Raw genomic sequence first — 11,861 nt, 5'->3', positions numbered from 1 at the left:
ACAAAAAAAAAAAAAAAAAAAAAAAAAAACTTCAACACAAAACTTCAGAAAACAGTTGGTGAGGAGGGAGAAACTGGAACACTTGAACACTACTGGTGGGAATCTAAAAATGCTAGAAAAGAGTAAGGAGGGTCCTCAAAATTTAAAAATAGAATTGTCACACGATCCAGCATTTCCATTTCTGGGTATTACCCAAAAGATCTGAAAACATGTACACTCATGCAGCATTCACAATCCCTGAAACATGGAAACACATTGTAGCATCTGTGAACACGGTGGAATACTACTCAGTCCTAAAAAGGAAGCGCATCTGACACATGCTACAACACGGGTGAGCTCTGAGCGCACACGCTAAGTGAAGGACGCTGGTCACAGAAAGCTAAGTACTACCTGTGAGCAGCCTGGAGTGGCCAATGTCACAGACGGAAAGCAGAATGGTGACTCCCAGGGGCCGGGGGAGGGGGGAATGTGCAGTGACCACAGGAAGGGACACAGCCTCTGGCAGTTTTGGGGACATCTAAAAGGTGGGTGCGAGGGCCCTCCTTAGCCGAGCACATTGGTGAGTTTGGGGGTGGCCTGGGAAGGCCCGGAAGCCAGGGGAGGAAAGCGTTACTGGCCAGGAGTTCCTGGTGGTGGGAGCAGTGATTCTATCCCGGAGCGGGAGCTTACGCTGTGAGGACAGGCTTCCCACCCGCAGCACCGGGAAAGAGCGCAGGGAGCAGCCGCTGCACAGGGCACCTGCGGCTTGCACTGCTCCGTGAGCCTGGGCAGCCTCGCCGGAGCCCAGCACCGAGCCAGTGCCCAGGAGCTGCTCGGCGCTGGCTCCACATCCCCACCCAGGTGGGACGTACAGCGAATGAAAAAAACTGGGGGTGAACGAAAGCTTTGACCAGAGGACTAAAGCAGCACAAGCACAAGTCAGGAGAAAATAAAGTGACCCCGAATCATCTTTGTCAGTGCTAAATGCCTCAAAGAGACCGCCTCGGTGTCACCTGGAAGACACATGTGCTCGGGGTCTTGCCTGGCCCGAGTTTCCCCTGCTCCCTGGCCCCTGTCAGGCGGTGGCGTCGCCTGTGTCCCCATGGGGGCCCCTTCAGTCCACAGACTCCCCTGCTACAGAGTCCCCTTTGTTGTCCCTGAGTCAGTGTGGTGCTACTCTGGTGAAATGCCCAAGACAGCCTAACTTTATGACAAAAAGAGGTTTACTGAGCTCATGCTTTGAAGCCCGAAAGTCTGCACAGCCTGGCACAGGCTCCTGCAAGAGCCCCCTGTAGCTGCCACCTCGTGACAACTGCAGTGCCCGGAAACAGGTACAGGAGCAAGTGACTGTGTCTCTAGTCACAGTTAGAGAGAGGCTCAGGGGCCGGCCCAGGCTTCTGTGAGCCCTCGGTCCTGGAGACCAGTGAGCTCTCCTAAGGGCAGTGCCCCGGTGAGCTGGGACTTTCCACCTGGCCCTGCCCTTTAAACGTCCCAAGGCCTCTCACCAGCCCCAGTCTGGTGGCCGAGCCTCCGATGCACGAACTTTGGGGGACAAACATCCAACTCACAGCAGCACCCCTGGCACTTCCAGGAGCCTGCAGAGTCCTGAGCTCCTGCACTATCCCAGCTTTCCACAGAGACAGAGAGTGGGCAGCAGGGTTTAGTGCTGCTGGTGAGATCGGCCCAAGAACAGAACAACAAATGCATTCCTGCCACATAAGACAAGGGCCCTTCATTCATTCGTCCGACAAACATTTCAAGGACATTGACATTTTCATGTTGAATTTGTCATTTCCAACACAACTGGGCATCGTGGGTCCCCTGTGGTTATCAGGGTGCTGTCCAGGACACACAGGATCAGGATGTGCCACCCTAAACCATACACTACTTGGGCATATGGATTGTTTTGTCATTTGAATTCCTGAAATTCTAAAAGCAGAACCTCCCAAAAGAACTGAGTTGACATAAACCTTCCCAGGAGTGACCCTAATCTTCTCTTTTCAGAGACAAGAACTCATTTCTACAGCAGGACAGACACTGTCCCAAATTGTTACATCTTCCACCTAAGCTACCCGCAGCGACCCATTTAGTATTCCTAAAAGTCACTGCTTTTCCCTAAGTGCCCTTTTCCCCCCCTCTTTCCCCCAATAAGCTGGGTGTGTAGATTCTGAGCTCCTTTGGAGCCCCTACTTACGTTCCTGTGTTAGTCAGCTTTTCATAGCTGTAACACAATGCCTGACTAAACAGCTCATGGGTGGGAAGGTTTATTTTGGCTCATGGTTTCAGGGGGCTCAGTCTATGATCACTTCGCTCCACTGCTTCTAGGCCTGTGGCGCAGCAAAAACATCACAGCCAAGGACGTGGAGCCCCTCATGGCATCTGGAAGCAGAAAAAGAGCTCAGAGAATGCTGAGGGACCGGATGTAGTCCCCAAAGGCACACACCCCTGGTCACAATCCCTACGCCAAGTCCATCAAATTGTGATCCCATCTGCTGGTTAATCCACGTGCCGCCACTGGCGCCCTGGTGATCGCATCCCTCCCATTACTATCAGCTGGCAGCCATGAGTTTTGGGTGACATTTCACAACTACCCATAGCACTTTAATTCATAGGGCCCAGCCACGGAGCCCAGGAGGGTAGGAGGAAAACGATGTTTCCTCTCCTTCAGGCACAAGTAGCTGTTGGTGAACCATCTTCTTCCCAGGCATTGCTGGACTTCATTTCCCAGCCTCCTCACAGGAAAGGACAGCCATGTGACTGGGTTTGAGCCAATGGAAGGAAAGAGGAATGAGACGTGGGCCCTTCTAGTCAGCTTGATATCAACAAGCATGGTGACCCTGCAAGCGACAAACTGAAGATAGCAGAGCCACAGGTAGCCAAGTCCTGGGCCCAAGAATCAGCACCTGGAGAGCATCAGCTTTTTACCAGGTTGGAGACCCATCTACCCTGGGACTTGTTACAGCAGCTAGCATTACTTTAGGTAAATCCAGTTAGAAGGCTTTTTTTTTTTATTTTTTTTTTTTTGTTTTTTTTTTTTTTTTTTTTTTTTTTTTTGGGTACCAGAGATCGAACTCGGGCCCTTGTGCTTGTGAGGCAGGTGGTGAAACCACTGAGCTAAATCCCTGGCCCTAGAAGACATGTTTGACCCCTCTAGGAAATATAATTCTGTTCTAAATCTTTGAAACTTCGGTATGACTGTGGTAAATGTCTGTTTCCTTTCTGAAAGTTGCCTGATCTGCTTGATTCTGCAAAAACACTGAAGTGAACACACGGTGCTAAGTTCGTGGACAGGGACAATCTGACTTGCTTTGCCAGAATGTTCATTTCTTCCTTCTCAGGGATCCCCACCCCAATCAGGGAGAGTGAGCCGCCAGCGGCCCCTGTGTCACTGCAGCCCTAGCCCAAGTGCACGAGTTTGGGCTCCCAGGCCGAGGTCTCCTGTCATTTCATGAGCTCAGGGCTGTCCCCAAAAGACACCCACAAGGCGGCTGAGCCTCAGGGCTCTCGGCCTCAGCCCACACTGTGCCGGGATCAGCCCTGCCACTTCAGCCAGAAGGGCTTAGCAGACCCATGGGTCTCCTCACAGCAGCTCCCGGGAGAAGGCACCAGGAGGCCGTCGCTGGCCTGTGTCTCACGAGGGAGGCCTCACCGCTCAGCCTGGTCCATAGGGAGCCCCATCGGGGAAGTGGGAGCCAGCCCTCCTCCTGTGGGGAAACACAGGGCCAGCCACAGCCTCTCCACGGCGGCCTTCTGTTGGCTCCTCCGCCAAGCACTGGGAGCCTTCCTTCTCCACTGAAAACAGTCACTGCAGAGCACATGGAGTTGAGCAGAACAGAGGATGAGCCCCTGGGAAGATATGAATTTCCATTTTGTTACAAAAGCATACAAGCAGACTGCTGAGAATCCAACCCTCTCATATTGCTTATAAAACGCATTTTGCATTAATTCATCCCCTTTTCCGGAGTGTTTTAATTTGCATCTGTTACTTTTTTAGAATCTGGTTAATGGCTTATATTAATTTTTTTTCACTGACTGTAAAGGAATTTTTCCTTCAAATAAACACAATATTAAATCCTCCAAGCAGCCAGTCCAGATCATCCTGAGCCCACACAGACCACCTGTGCCCCGCTCCGCCTCACCTCCCCATGCTGAGGGCGGCACCATCGAGACTCACCTTCCTCTCCCTCGGGGTGGAACGTGGAAAGAAATTTGACTGAGAATCACAAAGGCAGAGGAGAGAGGAGCGCCCTACCGGTGGTGAGGCCGTGGCCGCGCTCTGCTCCCCGTTTTGTGCTTCCTTCCACAGATCCGCGGATGCTGGGTCTGCTGGGATGAACAAGCCCCTGGTTTGCTCGCTCTGCACCTCCCCAAACATGTCTGGAGTCCGACTGGGGCAACAAGTGTGCGGCCCCGGGTGTACGATGACAAACCTGCCCTGCAGGCCTCGTCCCCTCCTCCACCCGGTCCCACACAGCCCCACACTGCAGAAAGCCATTTCCTCCCAGGTGCTTCTGATTAAGTTTATCAGTCCTTTCCTCCGTTTTGTTTGAATTTATTACTTTCTTTTTCTCCTTTCTCTTGGTTTGTAGCTTCAAGGAACAAAGTTCATCAGGTATGGATTGATGGATCGTTTCTCTTCTTTCCCTCTTAAGAGAAGCACGGGGAGCAATAAATCTCTAAGAACTGCCCTGGCGGCACCCCAGGAGTGGAGATCTGTCACTTTCTTGGTGGTGTTCTGAAAATATTCCCTGGGGTCGCTTACGTCCTCCCTAGCGAAAGGTTTATTTAGGGAAGGATCCACTCTGACCTATGCAACAAGAAACAGCTGGACAAGAGGTACGACTGGAGGAAGGAAAAGGAAGGAGATAAAATTATCATTTGTTAGTAATGCAATCTTATACCCAAAATAAGCAAATGAAAAATTCTTAGAGTTAGCAAAGGCTTAGCTAAAGCGAATGATACAAAATAAACATTCACAAATCTATTCCTTTCCTCTTACCAACAATTAGAAAGTAAAAGGAGGGGAAAGATCCCCACACACTATAGCAAATGTAAAAAATAAATTGCTCTAGGGCCGGGGATTTAGCTCAGTGGTTCCGCTGCCTGCCTTGCAAGCACAAGGTCCTGAGTTCGATCCCCAATGAACCAAATAAAATAAAATAATCACTCTAGATACTAACTTAATACTAAATATTCAGAAACAATATAAAAACTACAAAATTTTACTGAGAATTTTAAAGAAAGACAAGAAAATAAAGAGAAAAAAATTCATGTACCATTTCTTTTTAAGCAGACATATATATTTAAAGTAATGTCAGTTAAAACTAAAATTTCAGTGAAACTTTTGGAAAAATCATCCAAATAATTCTGAAGCTTGTCTGGAAAAATAAATAGAGGTGAAGTGTGAGTCTCCCACCTCCTCCCAGGCATGGAAGGTAGAGATGGCCCAGAGGGTGGCAGGCAGGGGACAGGACGGGAGTCTCCCAGTGGGGAGGATGTGAGTCTATTCCAGTCATTCAACCAAACTTCACTCAGCATCCGGCATGGTTGTAAAAAGCAGGGCCACAGCAGTGAAGGAGGCAGAGTCCCTGCCCCCGGGACCTGGGTTCTGGCTGCGGACGCTGACAGTGCACAAATGAGCAGGTGTCACTGCAGCGGGGGTGCTGCTAGGAGACGGGGCACACAGGAGGCCCAGCGTGAGCAGACAGAGTGCAGTGGGGTCCAGCAGGGCTGAGGCAGTCCTAGAACGCAACCCAGGCAGGGCTGGGCTGAGCTGGGCTGGAACAGAGGGCGTGCCTGCTTTGGCGGGGGGGGGGGGATCATGGTCCCCTGGAGGAGCCAGCCCTGATGGTTCAGGGCAAGCTCTGTCTCCCAGAAAGAGGAATCCAGACACAGGACAGAGCCTCGAGTGCCCGACTGATGGGGTGCTGAGTAGCAGGAAGCAGGAACACACCAGCGAGACTTCCGGGACTTCCTAGGGTCCCTGACGCTTAGCCGTGGGTCTTCCAAACTCCCTGCAACTCCATCTATCAACATCAGTTGTCAAATGGCCAGCTCACCAACAACTAGCACACTGCTTCCCCAACACCGCGGTGGGGTAATGTCTCTGACTCTTCTTTAGTGTCTCACTAGCATTTTAAGAAATGTTCAAATTGGTAAAAAGTAGAAGGTCAGTGGAGCCTTCTACTGAGCACACTCTTTATATAACTGAATTCCAAATTTATAACATCTCATATAAGGATTTTTTCAGTTGACACAATTTCTCTTGAATTCTTCTGAAAATTATTTTGTTTTGCCAACACTTAGCATTTTTGGGATTCTTTTACCCATTTCTCTGAATGACCAGTTTGATGAATTTAGCAAATGCACAGAAGAACCAGACTCATTGCTTCTCACTGTTTATAAAATTGATGAGCAATTTGTATTTTATGGAATGGTTTTTAAAGAATTTGAAAGCAGCTCGGGTTGCATCTTCAGATGACGTTTGAAGGAATGTTCAGTTTGCCTCTGTCCCAAGCTGCAGACAGAAGAGAGGAAATCAGAACGAGAGTCAGCACCTGATTGCAGATCCAATTCAATTCAAGGCCTGGCTGCCAACTCCAGAAGAGAGGCTGAGGCAGGGAAAGAGATTTGTCAGCAGCAAGGAAAGGCGCAGTGGCGCATGCAGGCCATCTGGAGGAGCAAGGACCCAGCAGGTGAGAAAGCCCGCAGGGTGGCAGGAAGGGAGCAGAGGCCCTGCTCAGGTCTGGCAGCTGCCCCGTCCAGGGTGCGACGTCCCCACAGCAGCTCCAGGGAGTCTGCTCCTCACAGCTAGCCTGGCACCAAATACAAGGACCGGCACGAGGCTTCTTCTGCCTCCCCCGTGAGAGTAATGTTATACTGATAGAATTGGGCTGTGAATGTTTACCACATTTACGATACATTTTTTAGGAAAGAATTTCTAGAAATTAATGGGTCAAAAACTTAAAACACTCACATTTGTGTGAAATGGCTCCCTCCTTTGGAGAAAAGAACTTTTACCAGTTGACACCAGCAATATCTGAGAGCCAGTGAGCCTCTGCCTTCAGTGTTTAGTGAGGGTTTGCTTCCTCAGAAAGCCCTGATAGCCAGATGTGGTGGCGCACACCTGTAGTCTCAACATTCAGGAGGCTAAGGCAGGAGGGCTGTGAGTTCAAGACCAGCCTGTACTACAAAGCAAGATCCTGTCAAAAAAGATAAAAAAATTAAGTCCTTATAAGCTAGTGTATTGGCCTCTTTACTATGTTACTATAACAAAGTACCTGAGGCAGCCTAACTTTATAAAGAAGAGAGGTTAAGCTGGTTGTGGTGGCACATACCTGTAAACCCAGCAACTCAGGTAGCTGAGGCAGGGGAATCTCAGGCTCAAGCCTAGCTTTATTTATTTATTTCTTTATTTATTTGTTGGTACTGTGGATCAAACTCGGGTCCTTGTGCTTGCAAAGTGGGCTCCAGAACCACTGTGCTAAATCCTCGGCTCTAGTTTTGGCAATTTAATGAGATCCTATCTCAACATAAAACAATTAAAAGAGCCAGAGATGTAACTCAGTGGTATAGTGCCCCAGTACAACACTAATTAATTAACAAAAGAGGTGTTGATAGCTCAGTTTGAGATGCTGAAGTTCCTAACATGATGCACCTTCTGACCAGAGCCTTCTGTGTCTGTGTAACTGACAGTGGGAGTGGGAAGAGGAGCTCACATCGACACATGGAAAGGCAGGGGCAATCCACCTTCAGGTCCCCTCCTGTCTCTCTCAATAAATTTTCCTACTCTTAACCTCTGTTGTCCTTAGAATTCATTCTTCGATTTTGGGGAACACAAAATTGGAATACCTGATATCTAGCAGGCTGGGAGTTACATTACTCCCCTATATCATTTGGAGGTCCCACCGAGATCACTGGAAGGAGGTAAAAGTTTGCTTTTGCCTCATGGATTCTGGATTGCAACTCAGTTAGGTAAGCAGAAATTGTCATTCTTGTTTGCCAGTCACTTATGCTTTGTCTTTTATGCTTGTCTTTTTACTCCTTGTTTTTTGTCAACTGATGGTAAATTTAAGTTGAGAACATGGGAAGATGATGTTTCTTCAATGGACATTTTATTTTTACTGGCAGGCTCCTATATTCCCGTTTTGTGTATGGACTTACTAGTTGCTTGGCCAGTTTGACTTGTTTGGCTGTTAGTTATTGTCTTATCTCAGACAGTGTGCTAGAAAAGAGTACTGTTAGAGTGTGCTCTAAGTGGACTTTGATACTAACTAAAATGTGAATTTTTACAGTGCTGTAAAACTTTTTAATAAAATCCAGTTTATGAAATATAAATGTCTCATAAATTTGGAACTCCCTAAGCCAGTTATTTGCAACAGCATGGCTGCTGACCTTAAATCTGGGAGGTCAGGATTCACTGATCCCTTCTCTCTTGTTCATGGAAGGGAATGTAGAGCCTGTTTGGCCTCCATTTTCTTTCTGGTCTAATTTTCTGCTGGGGAGGAGGCAATCTTTGCTCTTGAGATTTTCCATTCTTGCCTTTCCAGGCCAAGAGAAACTAATGGGCAAACTGTTTCAGTAACTTACTGCGAGGATGAGAAAAAGACTTGCTTTTCTTTGGTCTCCTTTCTGATCTTTTTCTGTCACTTTTTACTCTCCCTCCCCTTTCTTTGGAGGCGTGTTTCTTCTAAAGATCAGACTCTGAAGAAAGAGGAGGAGAGGAAGAGAAAGAGGTGAAAGAGGAGACTCTGAAGAGGTTGTAGTCCCAATTGTCCCAAACTCCCCCCTATGCAACAACTACGAACTTTCAAGTTGAGCCCATAGAAAATGAGCTTTTATTAACAATCATCCTAGATGAGGAATACATACCCCATCTCTGGGTCAGATGAGACACTGGAATTTTGCCCACCCAGAAGATCACACGTGAAGGCAAGGTCCCCACCCAGTGTTCTAGGTACAATTTCCCAACCAGCAGGTATGAGAAATTGATACCTGAGACCCAGGGAAAAGAACTGACCTCTGGGTAACACCAGGAGCTATTTCCTAATCATTATACTTAAGGGACCAAAACACATTCAGTTCAGGGGAGAATTTCTAAACTATTCTTTATCTTACTCCCTCATACTCTCAAAATGGACCCAACTTTCTGGCTCTCTCCCCTCCTAGTCCTGGTTCTCATCATTTATATGTGTAGGGGAGGGAAGTACTTTTGCTAATGTGTGACTTGTGGTTGCTGGACAATGAGTACAGGTTTTAACCTGTAAGTTTCATAAGGGTAGTGTTACAGATATGGAGGCAGAGAAATCTGTTAAGTGGATTTTGGGTAAAACTTAGCCTTGTCCTGCTGCTAAGGGAGATTGCCCAGGGGACCAGATAGCACAAATGTCTCACGGACTTCTTTACGCTAGGGCCCAGGGGAGGATTTTTTTCGAGCCATCACTTGCCTCTATCTATCTTTAGATGTGACCTCTTTTACATGCTGCGAAGTGCTCCAACCACTTCCAATGTGCCCTTTAATTTTTTTCCCGCTCTCTTATTCTCTTTCAAAGAATTGGAAAGCAGTCTTGCAGGTCTATTGCTCATTGTTTTAATGTTGCTAGCAATGCTTCCTTCTCTAAACACGGCTGTCACAGTGGGAATCAGTTGTAGCTTGTGCTTTTGAAAACACACTTTGGAGTTAGGAATAAGAGTTTCTGGAGAAGGTGGGGGCATGTGTCTGCAAGGGTTGCTAGCCTGGCTCAACCTATCTTCCAGTCACTCTCCAGATATCAGCCACCTGTCCTGGAGCAGGTCACCTCAGGGGATGCCTTCAGAGCACATAAAAACCAAGCACAGATTAAAAGGGATGCTTATTTCTTAGCCCTTATTTTGCAGATGGGAAACTCAATGTCAAATTCTTTTTCTCCTTTGGAATGTATTCTTAAGCACTGGAATTTATTTGACCTTCATATATTGAGAAAGAGCTGTTTAATATTTTTCCGCACCCTTGCATGGCCTGCCTACCCCTGCCTACCCTCTATAGACAAAGTGAAATACAGAGGAAAGTATTGATTATGATACTATTTTGAAAGTAAGAGAGAGGGGAAATGGTCAGAATTATCTTATGTTCAGACTTTCTTTGCATTAAGACACAGTCTCTCTGTCTTCAGTTTAAATGTAAGCCGCAGGAAAACCAGACACCTCTGGCCCCTAAGGCACAATCTGATGCATCTAATATTACTGAATCCGAAGTTCCCCTCCCTTGACCTACAGACCCTAAGGACAAAGTTTCCAAGTAATCTTTAACTGAAGCCTCTACTGGGCTCTATCCATTCCTATTTGATTTTTTTCAAGCTCCTTAAGGACAGTATCCCTTACAGGAGGTGGGTGGAGAATTTGACCCTATCTGTGTCCACGTGTCCTTTTCTCCCAGTGACCTCAAACAGATCAAACAAGACTGGGAAAGTTTTCAGATGACCTTGACAAGTACATTGAGGTCTTTACTTATTCAGACCTACAAATTGGACTGGAAAGCTATAATGTCACCGTTAAATCAAATGTTAACTTCTAATGAGATACAAGCAGCATTATAAGCTACCATTGCATTTAGAAATGAGTATCATAGTGATAACTTTAGGAGGCCAGAAGATAAACGGGTAGGAGAACAGCTGGCTCCTACTGGAACTCAGCAGTCCTACACAAGATCCCTGCTGGACCCCCAACCAGACGGGACACGGGGATAGGAAACATCTTCAGACACGTATTCCGGAAGGTGTAAGAAGGACAAGAACCAAGCCCTTCAGTTATTTTAAATTGTCAACTATTCATCAGGAGAAAGATGAGAGCCCCTCTACCTTCTTATTGTTACAAGAGGCATTGAAGAAACATGCATGGCTGGCTCCTGATTCAGTAGAAGGAGAGATTGTTCTTAAAGACAAGTTCATTACTCAGTCAACCTCAGATATTAGGAAAAAGCTACAAAAGATGGCTTTTGCTCCAGATAGCTCGCTTGATACTTCAGTGAGAAGTACCTCCTCAGTATTTTATAATTGAGACCGAGAGGATCCCAAGGGGGAAAAGCAAAGAAGCCAAGAGAAAGTGGCTGCCTTGGAGCAGCCTTAAAAGGAAGAGTCTCTGACTCCCAAGGCTCCAAGAGGAGCTCAGTGACTAAACTTACCTGCTGCCACTGTGGAAGGAGGGGCTATCATGACGAGAGGGGCCCTCTGAGCCTTGCCCTGACTGCCAAGGTAACCAGTGGAAGTTGAAGTACATCCTGAGACAGATCCCCAGGATCAGACCCATCTTAACAGCTAATCCAGCAAGACTGACACTCTCTGCCTTCTCTGGCTGGATTGTCATCCCCATGGAGGAGCCCTAGGTAATCATGAATGTAGAGAGAAAAGAAACCAGTCTATTGTTGGTCACTGGTGCATGTCTCTCAGTCCCTTTTCCAGCCATTGTACCTCAGGGAAAGGAGTCACCAGGGAGAAGGCAACTCACTATTTCCCACAACCCTTAGGCTATTACTGGGGTGGATTTCTTTTATCCTACTCCTTTTTTTTGAGACAGGGTCTCACTATATAGTTGAGACTGACCTGGAACTCACTATATAGCCCAGGCTGGTCTCAAACTCACAGCGATCCTCCTGCCTCAGCCTCCCAAGTGCTGGGATTACAGGTGTGCACCACCACACCCAGCTTTCTTTCTTTTCTTCTTCCTTCCTTCCTCCCTCCCTCCCTCTCTCCCTCTCTCTCTCTCTCTCTCTCTCTCTCTCTCTCTCTTTCTTTCTTTCTTTCTTTCTTCAGGTGATTGGAGGGTACTGGGCCCAGGTACTCCTCACTGCGCTATATCCCTAGTCCTTTTTTTAAAATTTTTTGATATAGGATCTCACTAAATTGCCC

The sequence above is a fragment of the Fukomys damarensis genome, unplaced genomic scaffold (assembly GCF_012274545.1).
Source record: "Fukomys damarensis isolate Sample0158 unplaced genomic scaffold, DMR_v1.0_HiC HiC_scaffold_16, whole genome shotgun sequence".
NCBI lineage: Eukaryota > Metazoa > Chordata > Mammalia > Rodentia > Bathyergidae > Fukomys > Fukomys damarensis.
The sequence above is the reverse complement of the archived record's forward strand: the minus strand, read 5'-3'. Positions refer to the sequence as shown.